At 40.7% G+C, this 22825-nt stretch overlaps 2 long non-coding RNA genes across 2 annotated transcripts in view; both read right to left on the bottom strand.

Annotated features, from left to right (window-relative positions):
* Window positions 1-22825, bottom strand: part of LOC113990098 — a 240914-nt gene that overhangs the window by 204055 nt on the left and 14034 nt on the right. Inside the window, exons 2-4 of the long non-coding RNA XR_005563376.1 lie at window positions 13260-13407; window positions 6384-6497; window positions 613-736 (exon numbers count right to left, since the gene is read on the bottom strand). This is a non-coding gene — a long non-coding RNA (uncharacterized LOC113990098). The remainder of the gene's footprint in view (window positions 1-612; window positions 737-6383; window positions 6498-13259; window positions 13408-22825) is intronic.
* LOC120323167 lies at window positions 15597-21982 on the bottom strand. The gene is made up of 3 exons (XR_005563377.1): window positions 21910-21982; window positions 20666-20864; window positions 15597-15672 (listed from the first exon to the last, which is right to left on the bottom strand). It is a non-coding gene; the product is annotated as an uncharacterized LOC120323167 (long non-coding RNA).

Raw genomic sequence — 22825 nt, forward strand, 5'->3', positions numbered from 1 at the left:
ATTTTTTTTATAGGAACATTTTTGCATAATCTTCTAGTCTGAGTCTCACCTCATTTTACTTGTGCAAGTCAGGAGTGAAGGTAATGCAAATGCAAGGGAAGGACTGAATTTTGAAATTGAATATTCTGAAACAAATATCCAAGTACATTTTCAGACTATATCTCCAAAAGTATTCAGATGCAAAAACCTCACTTATTCGGCATTTGGAAGAATAAAAAATACATTTAAAATTTAAAAAAAAGTGGGATTTGAAAAACTTCAGAGGTGTCCATATTTTTACTTTGTAATTTCTTTACCAGTTTTTGCAATGTTTTCCCTTTTATCTGGATTTCCTATGGAGAGTTTGTGGCAACCATAAAAATGGACACAAACACGTTTTTCACATGGTGATTCCCCATTCAGCGTTCAACATTACAAAACCCACTTAAAATTACTGGGAAAAGAAAGAAAAAAATGATTGGTTGATAAAAACAATCTCTCTTAATGATTTTCCCATGTATTTCCAAAGAGTCACAAAGAGTGCTGGACCGTGAAGGGGAAGGATTCAAGGGAGTGAAAACTTCCTGACTTTGGAAGGAACCAATGTTTTTGAAGCTGTCCAATCATTCTTACCTCTCTTTGCAACCTTTAGGGAGTCACAATCCATCCAGAAGAATCAATTATTGAATGTAACAGTAAGAGCCTTGTGTCACCATTCCTGTCATGTCACTGTCTTCTGTCAGAGAGCACCGTGGGTCTGAAACCAAAGCAGACACATGGTGTGAACAAACTGCTAAAAAAGCAAAGTATTTCCAAATCTGGGAGACTGGTTAACACCAATGTCCTGCTCAGAGTATTACACACCACAGAAACTGGTCGAGGAAAGAATGTTTCTATATACAATACACTCAGGCTCCCACTATCACTTAATCCCTCTTCCATCTGTGCCAAATTCCAGCTGCAGTCCGTACTCCCCTCCAAAGAACCAGAGCTAACAGCAAAGTAACAGTCACATCTATTGGCTACTTCGCCAGCATTTCACAACAGATATCACATGATTAGGTGTTAAGTGGGACTATTTGCACTTTTGCTTATGGCACATATAATTATGTAATTCTGTATAATGCCAAAATGACTGTTTAAGCAGCAGCTGCACAAAACAGAGATACTGGCTGGACAGCACAGAAAATGCAAACTTAAACCAGCACAGTAAAAAATGCACAGATACATACACATCTATATGTGTTTATATACCTTCGGGACTGTTGAATGTGGAACAAAAAGATCATGTCACTGGAACCATTGACAAGCAGGACTCTGCCTCTCCTCGTGCCTGTGGAAGTTTTGCCAGTGAGAGGCTGAGTCCTACAACACAAACTGTGGTTGGACAGAACCATAAAACATAATGGATGAAACCCTTGGAGCTCCTGTTTTCACCCATCAGCTGGTGCTGGTGTCTGTCACGGAGCAGGCTGGCACTAGATGGCTCTGTCAGTGTTTTAGGGGAGGTGGCCCCACACATATTTGTGCACTGAGTTTGTCAGTGCTTTAAAGTCTGTCTGTAAAGAACCTCGAGGGAGAGGTGGGTGTAGACAAACCACACACAGCCACCCTTTGTACAGTTTCACCTGGGAAATTAAATTAATAATCATCTCTGCCATCGAAAATATGGAGGAGGGTACATTTAAGTTACTTTTCTTATTTTTCAGACGACACACGTTGTAATTTCATTGCATGGAAGCAGAGCTTCCATGAGTTTTGATTAAAGGAATCACAAAGTATCAAGTTTAAAGTGCTGCTATACTTTAAAATACATCCTTCTAAGCATATGGGTAAGGTGGTAGCAGTGGTAGGAGTTTGCCACAGAAGTGCTCCACAGAGGTCAAAAGGAGATCACCATTTGTTTAATTTAAATAAATCAATTTGTTAAACAAGGAGCTGCTGAGATTATACAGTCAGAGGGTGGAGAGCAAAGAAAGATAATTATTTTTGTTTGCATAAATCATTTTCTTATTACTTGGGGATCAGGGTGGTATTGTTTGGGTTTGAGAAAGGAGGGCAAAAGAAGATAACTATCAATTTGCTGATCAGGGTTACATGGGATTTTGCTGCTGGGGCTGGAGAAAGCAAAGAAGATCATTATTTTTATTTAAATAAATCAATTTGTTGTGATCAGGGATCACATGAGGTTGTGCCATTTGCAAGGCAGGCATAGGAAATTCTCCTTTATGGACAGCTGGTTGCAGAACAAATGTTCAGGCACTTCTCTATCAAATGGAATAACGGACACAAAAAAACCCTTCAACACCACAAAGCTGGATTTCTATTCCTTTCTTTTGAAAGACCCCGAGTTTGGCATCTTGTCTCAAGTCTCCAACTTGAGTTAAAACAATCACTGTAACACTTTTAACACAACGAATCAGGATTATATAGATGCATGTGTGTGGATGTGTATATAAACCACATATGCAGATAAATTAGACAAATAGATAGATAGATAGCAGATAGCAGCTACTAGGGCCTGATCCTCCAAAGCCCTTGCACTTTGGGGCAGTGACTGATGCAACCACTGTAAAAACTGTGATTGCCTTCCCAGGACGTAGGATCAGTTCTCCAGTGGGGAATATTCATTGCAATCAATGGCCATTCTGTGCACACGCACTTTAAGGGCCTGATATTTGTTGCTTCTTTTCTGAGGCAATTAATGAAGCTCTGTGTGTAATTTTAAAGGCCCTTCATGAACTAACTGGAAATCTACAGCACTGAACATCAGTGAACTCATATCCAAAACTAATAGCTTCAGTATCACTGCCAAAACTTGACTAAGCGCCCTTTGTGCCTGCAAATGGGGTTCTGTAGGCAGTATCCTCCTATCTGCCTTCAAGGGATAATCTCCTCTTACAAATAAAACAATTGTTTCATTTGCTCATTGCAAGGGTTGAATGAGGCTGCAGAAATGAATCTCGCTGGGTTTGAATGTTCTCAAGTCAATCAAGAGCGGATTGGGGGAGTGGGGTTGCTTTCAATTAACATGTTGCTATTTGTAAAACTAGTTTAAAAAAATGCCTTTTCACAGGTTTGGATGTGACTCGTGGAAACTAATAAGCAAGCCATCCCTCTCACTATACCCAAGATGGCTAAAGATGGCTAAAATATGGTATAAAAGTCAAAAATCTGTATCTGTGTGATCGAGGTGCCCCATATTTATTACCTCAGAGTAAAAAGGAATAATCTAGTTGTCTCTTTAACAAATGAGACAATGTTTAAGTAATTACAGAAAAGAGTGGGTCGCAACCATCCCTTGGATAACTTTCAGAGCCAATGGTGTAGTCCAGGGGATCAATTTGTGCTTGTAACATGAATGATAAATCTAACTAAACATCTTTATTTTTACAGTACGTTAAAGAAGCATTTTTATTTAGTGCAGTCATATATCTCCACATTATTCTGAAGTATGCTTCTTTATTGCTCTTATGTCTCCAGAATTGCCTGAGGAAAGCATCCTTTTCTCCTTGTGTTTCATTGTTGTTACCCTTGTAGAGTATAACATGCACAAACTTGATTATGATTAATTGAGGGCTTTGGCAAATTATGTTTTTATTCCTTTCCATCTAAGTCTTCCATCTGCTCAAGAATAAAAAAAAAAAAGAAATTTTACATTTATAAGGACAGTTAGGGCTTTCTGGGTAAATCATCAGAACAACTGGTTCAGCAGTAATGGCTACAAGGAAAGAAAGTCTTCCTTCAGTCTTACATCATCAACACTAATGCATTAATGCAATAATCACAACATTAATGCATCTCCATCCTACGAGTGAGGCCGAGAGAGGATGATAACTGGTCAAACCACATTTGATCCAAAATCTTGCTGCAGAGCTGGAATTTCGAACTGAATCAAACCCAGTTTAGAATATTGCTCAATCAGATCCTGCCACCAGAGAACCACTTAAAGCAGTCAAGTACAAAGTCTGTAAATATAAACACCTGTATCCTTGGGCACAATGCATGTAACATCAAGCAGGCTATTTTTAAGAGGCTCTGTTGAAGTTCTTACCCAAGGTGATGCAGCTGCATAGACCAGTCCATTAAGCCTGGTGAACCACATCAGATAAGGCCCTTCCTTCAGGGTTTATGATTCAGGTATAAATGCTTGCCATCCCCTGGAAACTGGCAAATGAGGTTACACTTGGCAGTCTGGGGTTTTCTTAATAGGATGAATGACAGAAGTAAGAAGTCATGTTTAACTTGTACGAATGCGAGGAGGAAAAGGCAAGGCTTTTTCATTTAAAGACAGCCTTGTTCTCCAGCCTTGCTGGCACATAGCACAGAGTGGCGCCTTTGGCTGATGAGAAAGCAAAATTATTGAGGAATTTGCTCCTCTGAGACCACAGAGTTGAAATAACAAAAATCCCAAACAATTTTGGCAACCAGAACGCAGATACAATCAGTCTTTAAAAGGCTGGTCTGGAGAGCTGGTGGCATGGGGACAGGGGCTGGGGATTTATGACAAGGTCAGCACCAGTGGCATTTTTCTTGCTCAGCCAATAACGTGAATTGAGTTGTTGGCCTTGGCCCAGCTCCCTGTGAATAACACTCCAAGTGACTAACACCACACCACTCCTGAACCATCACTGAAGAAGGCAGGTTAAATCTGCACACCCGACACTGATGTGAACCACAGAGCAGTGGTGTGATCTGTTACTGTAAATTGTCTGTAAAGGTGGTGATCCAGAGGGAGGGATAATAATCATCACCAAAGGTGGGTCTGATTGCCTGCAAAGATGGCATCTGACAACTAGCAGGGAAGTCACACCAGTGTTCCTGCACACAGGTGGTCGGAGTGGAGGCTGACTAAGCATCAAAAGACAAGGAGTCTGTGGCTGAGCTGAACCCAACCAGATTTGGAGGTAGATACAGAAGCTAAACTTCCTCTGCCAAAGTTTGCAAAAGATTCTTGTCAAAGATGTACTGACAGCGATGCTGTGAAACCTCTCAGCACCTCGCTGAAGATTAAACTCTATAGTAGCTTCACAGTAGACAAAGAAACTGTTATAGACATGGCTCGTGTAGAAAAAAAAAAAAAGAAGAAAAACTAATTCTGTGGAAACAGCAATGCAACAGATGAACACCACACAGCTGGTAATACAGAGGCACTGCCCATACTGTAGGAAAAAGCAGCCACTTCTTAACAAGGAAGGGTGCTTTAATAATCAAATCCCAAAGGGTTTTATTCCCAGTTGAGCATCCCCACGTGTCGGTCAAGTTGCTTTCCGAGGCTCACAGAAAAGAGTCACTGCATTTACTCACCACTGCACAGGGATCTTAGTAAGAATGATTCACTAGAGTAACTTTTCTAGTGATATATATTGCCCTTTCCTGCTGCAATGACATGGTCTGGATAGAAGGGGGGGGGGTCTGATGACTTCACCCCTCCAAGAAGCAATCCATACATCCCCAGGCCCAAACAGATCACCACACAGAATATCTGGTGAGATAAGTAACCTGGTGAAAAAGCTACAGGAATCTGTGGTCAGAAGCCCCTGGAACTGTTGTCCCAGCTTGCTCTGGGGACTACTACAACATCAGTGTCCTGCTGCAGTCCTCCTCCCCTCCCTCTGCTCACACATCTTGTGTGTACAAGAGGGCACAGGAGTCAATTCATTCTGCTGTGGAAAGCCCTGCATGAAGCCACTTTAATTTGGCTTTGTGTGTGTGTGTGAATCTCATCCTGATACTTTCCGGGTTCTCAGGGAAACATTAGAATGGCAGCACAGCAGAAATGGAAAATGCATTCTCATTCTTTGGCAGCGAATAATTTACTTCATATCCACCATCCTTTTTTTTTTTTCCCTTCCCCTGCTGCCTGTGTTTGTGATTGTAAGGGAAATTAATTTCTGAAGAGTTTAGCTAATATTTATTGGTGAGAAGATTCTGTCAGCCTCTCAAGGTAAACAAGAACTGGTTCTGGCTGACACAGATTGAGTGTCACATGACTATCCTATTTTTCTGATTTAATAAATATTAACCTTTCTGCCTTTTAGTAGCATTGTGCAAGATTTTTTTTATCTTCTGATGTGAAAAGGCAAATAGCCAGTACATGCCAAAACTACTCCTATTATACAAAAAGGCAAATTTTCGTTATTTCATTTCAAGACAAGACATTGTTCAAATTAAAATTAAAATGCACACAGATTATATCTCCTTTTACACAAATCTATGCAAGATGCCATTCAGGGTGTGCCTCTTCTCCTAACCGCAAATTCTTCTAACATCAGACAAAAGAGATTTATTGTCATATTCCCATTTTATCTTCTAACTTTTGCCTAGTGGGAAAGCATAAAGGAGACAGGAAAGCATAAAGGAGACAGGTGACCCCCCAAAAAGACTGTAGGAAAGGATCTTACATCAAGAGAGTTGGCAGAAACTCCGACGATCTTTTGGAAGTTGCCAACCTTGCCGAAGATTTTCCTCACTGCCTTGAGCAGATTCCTTTCCTTCTTTGTGCCTCAGTTTCCCAACTGTAAAGAAAAAGGCATAGAAAGATATAATAGTTCTTTCCCCTTTTTTTTTCTATCTTATTCCTATTGCAAACTCCTCCAGGCAAGCCTGATTATGCACTTAGCAGATGGGGGCTCCAAACTCAGCTGGAGCCTTTAGGCATTCCTATAGTATAAATAACAATAATAATGATGGAGTGTTAAAATAGGCAGAACTCTTTCTTTGTTCTCTGCAATGTGAATCAAACTGTGGCTGGACTTTTATTTAACACCACCAGCCAGTTTATTTATGAGAGGATTTATCAGAAGTGGTCGGGTTTAATTTCCTCTAATTCATGCTGTATGAAAAATGGCAACTGCCTGATTTTAATCTAAAACCTGATGAGAGGGCTTCCCAGAAATAACAAAAATACCACAATGGAGGTATCCAAACAGTTACTGTAGGAGTGCAGCACAGGCTGAACATGCCTGCTGCCTCACACCTTCACTCTATCCCCTCCCTGCTCTCTCTTTTCCAATGGTACCTGCAAAGCCTGGATCACTGAAGCAGTACATCAATTATTAATGGTAAGAAAAAGAATTTTGCGAGTTCAAGTGCCTTCACTGGCACCTTAGTTCACAGAAAGAGTTAATCTTTTGTTTTTCAACTGACTTTTTTATTTTTAATCAAGTGGATATGTTTGTTAAGCCTTCTTTTCTAAGGAGGAGGGAGAGGTTGTAAAAAAACCAGTCATTTTCAAGTGGAACAAATCCATGAAGTTAAATATGAGTGTGCATCAACAAGCTCACAGATTACTGTGGCGTGAAAAATAATAACACAAAAAAAGATGGAATTCCTTTTCAAACAAATCAGAGAAATATTCAAAAGCAGGGGCAATCAATACCACCCTGTGATCAACAGGAAATGCTAAGAATAACTGTATATCATGTGTGGCTTCGAATTTACAACCAGGACATATAATCTCATTGTAAGAAGAGAGTCAAGTTCAAGAACTTAGTCTCTACAGTAAAGCTCTCATTTTAACTAAAGAAGCTGAGGTCGACGGCCTCTCAAATGAAACAGATAAGGCGACATAGGGTTCTTGTCAGAAACAAATGTTATGTCTCTCCCTACTGAAAAGCTTAAAGATATTATCAGCAAAAGCCTAGTTGGGCCTGAAATGGGTCCCAGAGAAGTAATATTAACCAGGCTCCTGGCAGATCATTTATTTATCTCAAGCTAAATTCAATAAAGAGAGCCATATATAAGTGAGGGAAAATAATGCAGCTGCTAGTAATTTATCATTGGATGGAAAGTCATTGTTATCCTTATCTCTCCAATGATGTTCTATTTCCAACTGGTAATGAATTATGGGGCTTGCCACATCTTTACTCTGTGACAGGTCAACACTACCTCATGGGTACTGTACTGTATTTATGCAATCAATAGAGGGTCTGCTGAGGAAATATTGGCAACCATTTTGTGAGAGTGACCTAGAGCTGCATGGCCTTATGGTCCATGGTGGTGGTCAGTGGATAGAGCAGCATTTCCTTACTCCTTTAAAACAAAGATGTCTTTGAACGCTTTTAAAGTATTTTTCACTTTGCTCTTTATAAAGCCGAGCATGCGAAGTGAACCACTGGATTGTTAATTAGGAAGCATTCTGCTCATTTAAGCTGGCTCAGCCACCAAAGGGATCTTTTCTGTTCCTTTGTTGCACTTATTAGAGGGATTTATTAAATCAAACTTCAGTGCAGTCTTATCCAAAATTATTTGTGCCTGTGGTGCCGGGGCACAGCAGAGGCACGAAGAGCAGAGGTTTGCCCAGGCTGCTGCTGAGATGTGAGGACGGGCTAACGAGCAGCACTGGGGGCCCCACAGAGCTCCCAGATTCCACACTGAGTTCTAAGGTGGAAGCCAAGCAACTCAACACCGCGTTTACTTTGCTCAAGTCAGCTGTGAGGGACCCTCCCAGCACGACCCCTGCAAGAGAAGCAGTGCAAAAACAGTGTTATGTGATGGATGGCTCCGGGAGGAAGAGCCCTGCTACAGGGGCACGTGGCAAGGGGAAGGTTTCTGGAGTAAGTCCCTTCTCTGGCACTGCTCTCCCAAGCCCTGAACCAATTATGCCCAAGTTTTCTCTCTTTTCTACTTCTTCCCATTGGGTTTGGTTTTCATGATTCACAAGGAAAGTTTATGCGGCCTGAAAAGTTTGTATTTATACTAAAAAAACCCAGAAATGCACTTTTAAAATTTTATATGGATTGAGAGGTGGATATATGTCAGAAATTACTCAAGATTTTGAATTTTCAAAAACACCCCCTGAAGAAAAACAAAGAAAATGTTCAAACACATTAAAATTATTCAGAAAAATAAAGAAATATTTTAGAATAAAAGAAAATGTTCAAACACATTAAAATTATTCAGAAAAATAAGGAAATATTTTAGAATAAGCAGTCTTTTGTCATTAAAAATTACCAAATATATTAAAAGAAGACACAATCACAATTTGGCCCAGACCACAGGATCTTCGATGCCATTTAGTTCACTATCTCCTCTTTAGCCTTCTGCTTTCTTCTCCACTGAGACTACTCATTTGTGGCCATGGATTGTTTCAAGAACTGAGAAATCCAGAAAATCCCATATTGGTTTTTTTTTTTTTTTTTGATTGGTTAGGTAGAAAGGTAGAAAAATACACATCCTTCAAGGCAGAGTAGGGACATATTTGGAAAAAGAAAAGGAAATTACACTTTCACTGCAGTGAAGCAGCAGCCATGCCAACGGTAAAAGCTGCTGATTGTAGTAACATACTGATTTTTAGCCAGGCAAAGGGATGTCCAGATGAGTTGCACCACCGATGCTGAACCCACAGACCTTTCTAGAAGAGCACAATAGGACAGGATCGTACCCAAGTGACATCCAGCTGAGGCAACGAGAGGAAAAGTAAAGCTGTCTATTCCAATTATTGTGGGAAGAGGAAATTTAGACACGCTGGCCAGCCACAGTTCACTTATATAACCCATTAGGTGACCTAAATGATGTTACCCGAGGCAGTTAAGATGAACTCAGGTGAAAAACAAACGCGGGTAACTCCATCCATTGTTAAACCACGAGCGCGTTTCCTGGTCCCAGAGACACGCTGTGCCTTCTGGCGTGCAGGCCCGTGTTAATGTGTCTCTTTGGCTCCCTACATCCAGGAAAGTCTTAGTAATGGAAAAACAAGGATGTTGTAGGTGAAGGCTGAAGTCCTTTGGCAGAGCGGCGTGTGCAAGAGCCTGAGCAGAGCCTGCTGCGCTGTAGCGCGGCCGAGCCTGTGATAGCAGCCTGTCAGCTCCCCCAGCATTAACACTCATTCACAAAGATTCAGAGAGTCAAGGAGCAAGTCACCATGTCCTGCAGTAAATAACTTTGGATTCGTTTCCCCACGTACCGACTGAGATATAAACTCCATATGGTTTGGCCGTTCCGGAAGGGCTCTCGCCCGGATCACATTAACATATGAAAGCCCTGATATTTTCATAATCAGCTAACTCAAGGGGTCACCCAGCTGATGCCAGGAAGGTCTTGCCTTTCTTTTGATAGCTGAGAAAGTATAATGGATTTTTGCAATTCAAACCAGTTATGTAAATAGCATAAAATAAAAAAATCTAGGTGTCATAACTCATTTAAACCAAGATAATTGAGAGAAATACACTCCTTGAAATCAACTATTGACTTCTGAGTCTATCATAACCAGCGAGGAGTCTGCTACTTGTCAGATACTCTTTCTCATGGAGTTTCAAACACACTGTCAAAATTGTGTATAGCTTCTGGCTCCCAGGCTTTCTACTTACATACCACTAACTCAATTCACTTTTTAATTTCAATTGCTTGGAGACCTATCCCAAAAAATTTAAAAGAGAAAAAAACCCCAAAAAAACCAAAAAACCAAACCAAAACAAACAAACAAACAAAAAAAAACCAACAACAACAACAACAAAAAAAAACAAAAAAAAAAAAAAAAAACCACCAAAAAACCCTAAAACATTGTCCTGAAACTACTTAGCTTTACAGAGGTAAAGTCTGGTAAGAATGATGTATGTGTTTAATAATATGTTCCCTGGTTAATAAAATACTAGATTATTTTTGGACTACAGAATTTAAATGGAAGGAAGTTTAACCATTAGGAACCTGTTTACAATTACCAAGAGAATAGCCAGTTGGCAGGTCAATAGCTATCAGCAGAAATAAAGAACCACAGCAGCCACCTGTGCTTAAGGCTTGTCCCTGTTAGGAAAAAAAATAAATGAAAAGGCAAAACCTGAGAAGCAAAGCTAAAGCATGCTGGGGTCTTTTCAGTTTAAAATTAAAAAACAGAGGGCATTGCTCTGGGACTACTGATTTCAGAGTCTAGAGTACACAATAAACAGCTCTTCCAGGCTGTATAAGGAAAAAATGGGCAGCAAATATCTGCATCAAACTTTTTCTCTAGATAAATAATTCAATCCAAAGCACGTTGAAATACCTCAAACAGGTTCTTCATGGCCTGAAGATTTGCTCTGAAAGGAAGTGTGCACACAGGGATGCTTCCCCTTCCTCTGTGAACTGTCCCACCATTGAGCCAGTTGGAGATTGGCCATTTAGAGTTGAAAAGGCCAGCAGACACCTGTCAAGTGCATCCTTCCTTTACCAGATGGAAATAACTGGAGCCTTGAGAAAGTTCTCACTCATTGTCCTCTGAATGGGTCAGAGAGAATCACACCTGCAGAAGGGCTCAGTGTGTATCTCACACTGGGAAGAACCACATTCCCAGTAATATCAATGGGACTTCTGTTGTGGAACCTGAGGATATCTGTTGCCAGCAGAGAACATTTCCAGAGGCAATGAACTCTCTGATCCACAAGCCAGAATGGATAGTAAACTATCCAGGGCAAAGTCCCTGTCATTTGAGTTTTTAAATCAGGATTGAATGCCTTTCTAAACTATGTGCTCAAGCTCTACCACAAGCTCCATGCAAGAATCACCAGGCAAAATCCTCTGGCTTATGGGATTCAGCCAAGATGACCATAATGGTTCCTGCTGGCCTTAAAAGTCAGTAACACAGGTGAAGTAGAAACTGTGGTTGAAATTCATCCACATGCAAAGCCCAGTGATAAAACTGAATAGAATTTCAGCCAAAGTGTTAAGAAAGTCTTAGGCCACCCTGCATCCAGTACAATCTTTAGGGAACCCCCCTGAATTACACAGGGAGAAGAATGGCTGTGTCAAGCCTTACTAAGGTTTTGGTTTGCATACTGTGAGAGGAAATAAAATGCATTGCCTTCTGCCCCAGGGTTACTGCTGGAAGAGAAAGACCAGCTGGGACCTCTTGTGGAATGCAAAGGAAGCTTAGCATTTATCTGCTTCTGCCCTTGTTGGTATTTGTTGGAGGAGCTCTTAAAATGTGCATCTCCAAGAAAAAAAAAACTCTGAGGAAGCTCTTTTGCCCCAGCAGCAAGTTTTGCTTTGCTACGTATCCTCCAGGCTCATCAAACAGCCAGTCTCTAATGACTAATGCTGAGGAGCCAGGGAAGGAGAACAGGCACCTTGCAGTGCTGCACAGGAGAAACTCTGCTCTGTGAACTCTGACACTTCTTCATTTCAATAACGCCTATTGTGGAATAAAATCCATCAAGGGAAACACCGACTCCACGACTCACCACTATAAATCATATGTTGAAGGGCAAAACACGTAAAATTGCCCTGAGATTTGGAGCAGTCTGGGAAACACATGACTGTAGCAGACCACATTTGGCCAAGGCTTATTGCTGCCTCCTGAAATGAGCAGGTGCCCACTGGTCCTCCCGAATGGATCCACAACCCAGGTCAGTGGGCAGAGACAGGCCACAAATACATTCACACAAACTGTACATGGGTACTGGTAAACATACAGATTCCACCATAAAGGGACTGTATGACTCTTCCCCAGTGTCTGGAATGCACACTGTGTTACAAAACAAAGGAAATTATGCAAAGATAGCCCCAGAGGCAGAGTAACCATGATCAGCTCCTGCTTCTGAATACTGGGCAAACACTTACCGGCCACAATTAATTACCTGCCTCTGCTCGTTTTCTTAAATGATCAAAGTAACATATCCACTGGTTGCACATGAATGTGACTATTTGTACAAAATTACATTTATACAGTAGTGGTGCAGGGTCAGATCCTGAAGTATTTGTCATTGCTCACATGTAAGTCACCTTACTGAGGGAATTGCTTCTAATTTCCTAGCACCAGGACTGCAGGATGCAGCTGAACTTCTGCAATATGAAGGTGATACGGCTCTACAGCAGAGCAAGGGTCCTTCTTGGAGTTCCTCTCTTTCTCATCAGCCCACCTGACACATGTGAAATATTTGTGAAATCCATTTCAGAATGACCAGACGAGGTACTGGAAGTACCACAGCCAGTTCAGAACTTGGCTCTTCCAGGAACACTTGGGGAATTAGCATGGAAGTGTATTATTTCCTTTCCCACAGGATCACTGCAGTGCATACAACAACCCTCAGTTCAAGAGATACTGCCCTGCCCACAGCCTCAAACACCCCATCAAGGGAACAGTTTGCCCCTTTCAGCTACAGGGACCATTCTCTGAGCTTAAGCTTTCTGTCCTCATTTCCTCAGCACTGTGCAGTATTTTGGATCAGCACTGAATCCCACGGAAGTCCTTCAAAACCAGTTTTTCTGGCACGATGCAAACAAAACTGTGGATCTTGCCTGTCTACAATGAAACTGTATTACCAACTCATCAGGAGTGGAAAACACAGAGCAAGAAGGATACTCACAGAGCAAGAAGGATACCCACTTCGAAGGCAGGCAGCTAAACTTCCATCTTGGCCAATTCAGTCTGTGTTTGTTCCCAAGAAGGCAGAAGACCTCAGCAAATCCAGCCCATGGTTTTCATCTCCTTATAAGAGCTTTGGATATGCTATCCTGGCAGAGAAAAAGGAAAACTTTGCAATAAAAGTATGGAATTTGGTTCACTAAAATTTTGATAAAAGTGTGTGCAGAAGGAACTCTACTTAGCATCAGTGCAGACACTCTAAAACACATACATAAACATTTATGCAGTTTCCATTTCTTTCAGGAATTGTTTGTTGTTCTATTTGATCATAGCACTTCTACAGCTTCTAATATTTTTGGATAATGTTCTTGCCTTCATTTGTAATCACTCTTTATTCAGTGTGGAAGATGGATTTTTCCAATTTTGTGCTATTATGTACCTTAGCATGGAAAGGATTAGATGGGTTTTTCTTTTTCCTTTTAGTCCTTATTTAACTGCTTGTGAGCTTCAGGGATTTATATCCCAGTAGGTCTAATTCCAGGATTATAGGTATCTAAATATCCAGTAAATCATTTAGCAGCATATAGGTTTAAGGCAACTCCAAATAACCCCTCCAGTTAGCTCTCCAGCTAAAAAGTGAAGTTAGCCAGAAGCACTATATTTGAGTAAGAGTTATAAAGTAATGCAGAATCACTAATTTAGATTCAGATTCTACTTGCTTCAAAGCTACTGATAAAATTTATACTCACTTCAGTGGAACATGGCAAGGCCTTCAAATCCTCTTCTTTAGACACTTGCCTTCTTCCTAGCCAAATACTAATAAAAATCTCCTCCTCCTCTGATTTAAGGTTCAGCTCTCATTCCCATAACCATTGCATTTTATTTAGATAAACACTGTCAGGTTGAGTTGACCCAAAATTTAGATTTATTGAAAATGAAATAAAACGAGCAACAGAAAGCTTTCTGTATTTGTTTTTCTAAATTCCAGTGAAAGTAGCTTCTTGGTCTGGACTTCAATTTTCCTTGGCATCATCTACAGCCTGAACATTGAAGCACTGTGCTCATACATGAAAACAAATAGGGGACAGGGAAAAGTGAAATTGAGTTATAGTTTTTCCTTGTTTGGGCTTAGTGAAAAGCAAATATGTGGTATTAAAGATCAAAAGCAAATCTGGTTTCTCGGGATCTATCACTCAGAATAATCAAAAGCAATTCTAAGAGCAAAGATAAGGCAATCACTGCGTTTAACTGTGCCTGTTAATTTGCCCATGCTCCTTTACACAGGGCATAGAGAGCGAGCAAGGCTTTGCCCTGGCAGAGTGGGGAGTCCAACCACAGACCTGTGCCAGTTCCCACCAGGTGTGCCTGAGGATTTAGGCAAGGCATTGTTCCACTGGCACCAATACTGGCAGCGCTGGAGAGGCACAGGTGTTTCAAGGTCAGGTTTCTGGTTTGGTTTGAGATGGCTGAAGGTGTTAAACCCATCATTTCCTAGACTGATTCTCTCCAACCTGTGCAAAAAAAGGTGCTTTTGTACCTGACCATTTCCTTGCAGTATCATGGAGCAAGTGACTGCTAAGGACACAAAACTCAACATGGAAGGCACTTAACACACACAGGTTGTTCTAACAGGGCCTGGAGGAACCAGGGCTGGGGTGTGGTGAGGTGATAAAACTGAGCATCCCTCCCACCCTTAAGGGTAAGTGCTTGTTTAAACTCCCTTTATATTGGGTGTGTCGGAGGTGTGAGCCTGGAGGACCTGCCATAGCCAGAATTAACATGTGTTCTTCTTCTGTTAAACAGACACAAAAAGGCCTTTCCTTTCCATACAGAGGCTTTTTGCCTGCACAAGTGTCAACACAAAGTTCATTTCAGGCAAGCCCTGTGGTGAGGAGAAAGGTAAGGTTAGGTGAGGAGCCCTTCCCATCAAACCAAACTTGAAGGAAGGCCAGGACTTCAGGGCTGGATTAGGACTGGGCACATCCCAGCACACAGGGTGGTGAGTAAGATGCATCAAGAGACTCAAGAAGGTATTGAGTCTCAGAAATGCACCTTGCATTTGCACTTTCCTTCCTTATTCAGGATGGGAGGGTGGGATCATATAGTTATTCCATTATAGATTGTATATAACATACATATTCATATGTGTATATATATATAAAAAAAAAATATTTTATATTATAGGAGATTATATTAGTTTTCTATGCACTACCTACCACCCTTTGCACTGGCTCAGGTAGTTAGGTCAGTGGATAAGAGGAATAGACAATCATAGTTTTCCTTGCCTGCATGGACATCCTGCAAGGAACGAGCAACCAAACAGGTAGACTTGTTTTCTCCTGCATGCCTGAATCCACAGCCCAGATAGCCAACAAAGGAGATGCCAGAGTATCCAGTTCATTCATCTTTATGTCCTGGGCAAGAGAAATGAAGTCACCATGTAGCCTTCCTTTACTGACCACTCAATCTTCTCTGCAAACCGTTCCCTACCTATGGGCAGAGCGTGTTCGCCTCAAACCTTTTATAAATGGCCCTGAGAAAGCTGTTTTTTTAAATGAATGAACAGTGAAAATGGAGAAATAATATATTCCATTGGTGCCATGTCATCCTGGTCCACCATTCATAACATTTCACGTGTATCCAGACCCCGCACACAGATGTGCCTCAAAGAGCGCGCAGGATCGGCAGTCTGCAGCTTCAGGAGCAGACAACATCTAAATCCACCACCATTTCAGCAACATCTCTGCCTGAATATGATAGATAAGGATTTCAGGAAGGCACGTCAAAGATAAAAGGAAAGCTACCCCTGGCTCTTGTTTAATTTCCCTTCCAATTTCCTAAAAGGCCTGTTGCGGGAATGACTGTCACCAGAAAGACACAGGGCCCAATTTACAGCCATTGCACAGAACTGCAATAAGCAGTTGCAGTCTATAATTTTCAAGCAACACCACATTTATGAAAACTGCAACAACCCCTTTTGCTGTGATTTGTGGACTCTCGTGGCAGAAGAGCCAACCTCTCTCTCAGGCAGCAGAGAGCAAGAGAGAGTAAGATGAAGAAAACCAAACTGGCTGCTGCCTCAGCATGTAGGCCACAAAATAAATAAAAAACAGTCTTAAAAAGTGTTAATAAAATATCCGCTAAGAGTAGAAGGGGAGATTAGAGCTGACAAGTTGGCCATAGGGCCTTCTTCAGGCTCTTCCAGTTAGAACTGAAACAAGATGACAAGTTGAGAAATTGAACTATGTTGACACGGCCTGTATTTTCATAAATTTCCTGCTCCTTTTTTTATATTAAAAAAAAAAACCAAAAACAAAAACAAAAACCTGCAAAATAAAAAGGAAAGAATTCAAACAAAGGCCTGACATACTGTGCAGTTCTCCTATATGTCCTGTACCAGGCTTTGGAACAAATGTAAGAGTAACTGCAAGACCCATCACAGACAATGCGTTGTATTTAGTTAGGAATCACCTCTAATTTTTTTCACCAAGGATTCTATTTGAGTGGAAAGACTTCAGCATGAGTTGGATGAGGTCCCAGATCATCCTGCAGTTTTTAGGGAGAGCAGCACTACTACAAGAGTGAACCAGAAAATACAGATGTTAAAACTTGTTATCTTTTGGGTTTTGTTTCAAAATCCTGTCAAAATGAGCAGAAAAGCTTTCATTAGATCTAATGCCTTTCTGAAAAATAGTTAAAATGTTTCTGAATTGGGATTGAAATTGTGGCAATGGGTAAACATTCATGAAGAAACCAGGGATTATTTTATAAACAGCTGAAGCAGCAAACATTTGCTCCCTCTACATCTCTGAAGAGTCAAACCCAGAGTTCCACGTTACCATCAATTCATTCACTCTGTGCTTTAGGCAACTTTACTGTTTTAAATCTCAAGCATCTCCTCTTTTTCCTCCAAAAAGCCACTCCGTTATTAAACAAATTATAACTACGCCTTTAATTTTGCTGTCTGGGAGTTTCTTTCCCAATCCAAGATTTGGGAACTGGGGAGTTTTTCCTCTGAATTGCTCAGACTAAGCAAAGGTAACACAAGAGATTTTCCAATTACGTCATTTTATTTTTATCATTATCCCCATCATCATCATGATTATTATTATTATTATTGTCATGATCTTTTCTTTGGCATTTTAGCTCTTACCTAAGCGGGGTGTACAGTGCTGCACAGCACGTAGTCTGCTTCCCCATTTCAAATGAGCGCAGCCATGCAGAGATTAGAGGTCCAACAAAGAGTTTATCATAAAGGCATCTAGTATTGCTCCTCATCAGTGAACTGCACAACACCAGTGCCATGGAGCTGAAGGCTGGCAGGCTACAGAAGGATTCCTCATGCAGTGAGCTCAGCAACAAGGATGTTTCGGGAGAACAGGTTTTTATGAGCTTCAGTCAAGCTGTTTTGATGTTCACTCCACCTTCTTTGAGGGGGCAGTAAAAGATTTAAATCTTAATCTCTTCTGAGCACAGAGGGCTGGAAAGGCCACAGAATAAATCTGTCTTCACCATGCTAGACATGGGTGGAAAGCAAGGAAGACCCTCAGTAGGGTTTATACCCCTGTAATGAGCTCTGCAATCTTAACCTTCAGCAGAACAACTTAAGTCATTGGTCCTGATGGAGAAACCATGCCTGAAAGGGATGAAATTCTGGTGAGGGCCTTCTCACATGTCTTTTTGTTAAGGTTGTGTCAGGAAACACCTGTGGTGGAACTGGCCTTTAAAAACTGAGAATTCTCTGGGCTCTTGAGATATAAAAAATTGGACTTGTTGTCAGCTGGGCTCCTTCCTCAAGCTTCAAAGTCTAGGAAGGCCCTGCTCACAGTGCATTCACTAGTACTTCAGGCCAGTTTCTGCTTAATGAAGTCTAGAGAAGTGGTAAATGATTGTCTAAAGGCTGCAGTGGTGGACACTGTCTCTGCACTGGAACATCCACGATGGAAAGAGGCAGAGCAGCAACAAGCTTTGGCAGCACAGCGATGGTGAGGGACCAGGCAGACCAGGACAGGAGGAGCTTTTTTGCTCCCTGGCTTCAGTCATTTTCTTACCCAAACAGCCAAGGCTTCCACAGGCTCTCAGGTGGAACTCTTAATAAAAGAAGTTATGTAAGGGCAGAGAGTTTGATTCACAGAGCCGCCACACCGGCAACACGTTTACACAACTTCTCCACCCAAAGTCAAGAGGTTTAACCTGTAGGGATAATTGCATCCCTTTGGCAAGGGTGGTACAGAACACTCAGAAAGGTAATCAAAGCAGAGAAAAAGGGAAAGCAACATCATTTGGGATAATTGGAGCAAAGAGGTAATACATATCTCAGTGTCACAGGGAAGATTGCCCAATGCAATACGCATTTATTCTTATCTCAGAATTGTATTTATCGAAGTAAACCATGCTTAAGTTAAAGGGAAGCACATAAATCTTCTCTTATTGTCATTTTGCAACTCAAAGCAGCTGCTAATTATATTATAGATCTTCTGGAAGTATGTACAGTAATTACCAGTTTCAGCCACATTATTAGACTTGCAAATACAGTTTGCTCCTTACAAGCCTGTCAGGGGCAAAGAGTCAGACCAAAACCAGGGTAAATAAGCACAGATTGAAGAAATCAAGTGGCAAACCCTAACTGGACCTACTCTGATTTGCACTGGATGAAGACACTGCCTTTAAGACATACACAGGTTTCCTTGCTGAATTCGATCCTTTTGGTCTGCTGAAGTTACGATTTCTGTTGGGCTTTTCTGCGTGACCTTCTCACAGAGATGATCATCATCTGAGTTGGGCACAAACTCAGTGTACTGGAATCAGGGACAGCTCACTTCAGATCTTAAGATCTTTCAGAAGGACAAATTGATGTTACTGTCCTAAGAACAGGACTAAGTTCAAGGCCTATGAAGTCCTTGAGAAGCCCTTGATACTGGATTCTTCTGCAGATGAATGGAAGCACCAATTTTTGTCACTTAAATAAATGTACAAATAGGAAATTTAGCTAAAGAACCAGGGTATGGTTATACCACACACTTTCTCCACATACTGTAGCTAAACCACTACCAGGCATAAATCTTAAGTACTATGTATATATACATGGGAAGAACAACTTGTATTATACATTTTTTCTATTTGTCTGGGTTTCATATCAACTGAGCACGGGCTGGAGTTCTTAAACCAACAGGAATTATGTGGGTAAAAGACTGAAAGGTTGCTATGCAAGGTAGAGTTTTCATAAACATTATGTGAATTATGAGCTGAACTTTCAATATAAAAAAGTTTTGGTTTTTTTTATAAAGTACTCTTCATTCCAATATTCTTCCATAGAAGTACTAACATTTATTCCAAATTAAAACAAAACCAGTATTCAAATCCCTATTTCCTCAAAAGGGTGGTGGAAATGTAATAATGACTAAAATAATATAGTATACAAATGGTTAATATTTTCTGTTAGGCTAGTTGGGGCACTTCAATATCATAAACTCTTCCCACCCCTGGCACAGCTTATTCCGTGAAGCCACAAAAATAAGATACAAGTATGAGCTTTCTTTGTGAATTATAAATTGCAAAATACTTTGCTACCTTTACTGGAAAGGTTTAATGTGAGTGCAAAGTCATATTATTAATGAGAATAACCATACAGTCATTTAAGCAACAACATCTTCATATTGCTTTGTGGCTCCAGTGTCTACTCTTGCAAAATACTGAGTTTCCTCTATTCTCATTGAGAATAAGAGTTGAAACAAAGTGTAAAACACTCTTCCGTGTCCAGATGGATGGGCAGTGTTTAATGTGTAACATCCTCCCTGGGAAAAGAATCTGAAGAAGAGTTTCAAGATTAATATCCAATTTCCAGGCTTTTACACTGCTTGGCAATCATTCAAATCTAACAGTGAACCAAGATTAAAAAGCCAAAGGCCACAAACCTGTTTAAACTGGTATAGTGGGTTCAAAGTTCCCTCTAAGATCTTGAGCTAGAGTTTCCACATATCACCGAAGTAAAAAACCTAAGGAGCCCCACAGATAAGGCCCTATTTACTCTAGATGAACTGAAGAACTATGAATCACACTTTGGACCTTGTTCTTAGCCATAATTAATACCTGATTATTTTGCTACTCACTGATGACTGACTTCAGTATAACCCTTCAGAAGTGTTTAGGAGTAAAATGAAATGAGGAGAAAAAAAAAGTGCTGCTGCTAATAGGGAGAAGGATGGTGGGAAAATACTTATGTCTCCTTGCCAAAGTGAAAGTGCATTAAAGTGCCTACAGTCATTGCTATTCATGTTCTTGCTGAAAACTCATTGGGAATCCCACTGACTCTGGAGATTGCAGGAGAGAAAGCACTCACAAACATGAATGTACATGTGAAAGAAAGCAGAGAGGAGAAAGCAGCAATAATGCAGAATTCTTACTTACCTGTGCTTGGCATCTGCAATCCCCTGGTGGTTACACTGTCTTGACACAGGACTGGTTTTAGTTCTTTTACTGGATGTCATCCAGATCCTTACATTTGACTTTCACCAATGGGAATGACAATAGGATTCCCTTCTCTCTTTCCAGACATGTTACAGGAAAATGGTATATTTTGAGGAAGGCAAACCATTTAACTGCTCTCCTTTAAATAAAGCACATTACAAGTCCATTTTACCACTCTAAAACTTTGGACACTGAGCCTAAAGAAGTTAGAATCATAGAATCTGTACTTATTATGCTCTAGTAACAGATAAGTTACTCATATAACTGCTCATGAAAAATACCAGGGACTGAGCACAGGCAGAGCAGAGTCAAAACACACAAGGAGAAAACCAACAGAAGAGGAGACAGATACTAAGGAGACAGGAGACTAAGTAAAAGGCAGCTTTTTCATTCTCCAGTGACAACACATAGACCAACTTTTTCCTTTTCTTAGAGAAGACAAAAAGGCTTTTTCCCAGGTGCAAAATATTTGTGTATCACCTGATGTTTTCAGTTCATTAACTGCTGAAATCCAACTCTGCATGTTTAGCAAGATCTAGGCAATGACACCTTCTGTCAAACTACTTTTCTGCAGCCTACAATCTCTTTCCTATAAAAGAGAACTAAACTAACCTTGTTGATAGCTATGGAAACCCAAAAGCTTTCAATAAGTATGAAATTTTCTTATATCTGAAGACGGATCTCCTTTGCAGGGAGATCCACAGGGTCTCATCTCTTGGCAGCTGACAAACAGTTGTCACGGCTGGGCAGGATAAAGTTCCAAAAAATGTGTGTTGAGCTTCAATACACTGACACCAAGGTCATCAAGAAACCAGTTCAAAACAGGAAATATCTCTAACCCCATGGATTATAAAGATTCCTTATAACTATCACAAGTGCTTACAGTAAATTCCAGTATAAGGAACCTGCACCAGTATCTAGAGCTGCAAGCTCTTAAAAAACAGGGTGGTGTCACTTTATTCTTGGAATAAAGGACATGTCTTAAATTGATGTGAGTGAACTGAAGGGTAGAAAAACTGATGCATTACCTATTATTTTAGTCAGGTCCCATATTTTTTAATAGAAATTTAATAACAAATCCATTTCTATACTGTTGGGTCCCACTGCACCACCTTGGAAGAACCAGCTGTTCTCTGTCCAACAGGCTGGTCCTCTGTTATGTATTCCCAGAGGATTTCACTGACCTGTCCTCCCTGGACTGGCTGAGCAGGGCAGGTAAACAGGCACTGCCTTTCCCTGAGAGCAGCTCTTGCTGGCAGCTACTCCCAGTTCTGGAAAACTAATGGCAGACCATTATCAGCTCTTCTGGTAATTGCTGCAGGATGGAAAGCAGAGTGTAATAAATCACAACATCATTATGCTAAGGCCCAAATGGCCTGGTGTATTTTTGCTTAAAATGGTTAATCCACAAGTGGTATAGACTACAATGGTAGATAAAAATATCCTATATTGACTGGTATGCATGTGAGCTTTTTTGTACTTGTTTATGTTATTCACAACACATTTTAAACTGATAAAATAACATTGTCTTCAGCTGCAACAGTAACATTTTCTTTTTAGCTCTGGGGGAGGAAAATCCCGCAGTCTTTAAATATGAGAGCCTTGAACTCTGCACAAGGCATTACATCTGTTATGAAGGTACCACAGGTAATGACTGTGGGCTAAAGGTTGGTGTATTTTCATTGTTTGTATTGTGTCTTTAAGGCAAATGTCCAGTGCCCAACTATATCTCAGTATTTACATGGATATCACATAATTTCCAGTAAAGTTTTTCATGCCCTGGTGAAAAGAAGTGACCTGGCTCAAAGTTAAGTTCTCCAAGGTCCAATATAATACATAAACTTCAAAACTCAAATTTTAAAAGAGAGAAGCTGCAAAATCAGGCGCTTTCAAACAATCATTAGGTCATGTGAAGAGGAGAAATTTGATGGGATTTCCCTTGGGATATTCCAAGAACCAGCACAATCCCAGGCACTGAGCCAGCGGGATCCAGGCATGTCAGTGAGGTGCAAGACAGGGAGGAGTCAGCAGTTGTGTGCAAAAATACGCATTTAATTTTCAGCCAAAGAGCAACGTTAACAGCACTTGTGGATTTGCCAA

Source organism: Pipra filicauda, unplaced genomic scaffold (genome assembly GCF_003945595.2).
Source record: "Pipra filicauda isolate LSUMZ 115617 unplaced genomic scaffold, ASM394559v2 scaffold203_size1373443_pilon, whole genome shotgun sequence".
NCBI classification, from domain to species: Eukaryota; Metazoa; Chordata; class Aves; order Passeriformes; family Pipridae; genus Pipra; species Pipra filicauda.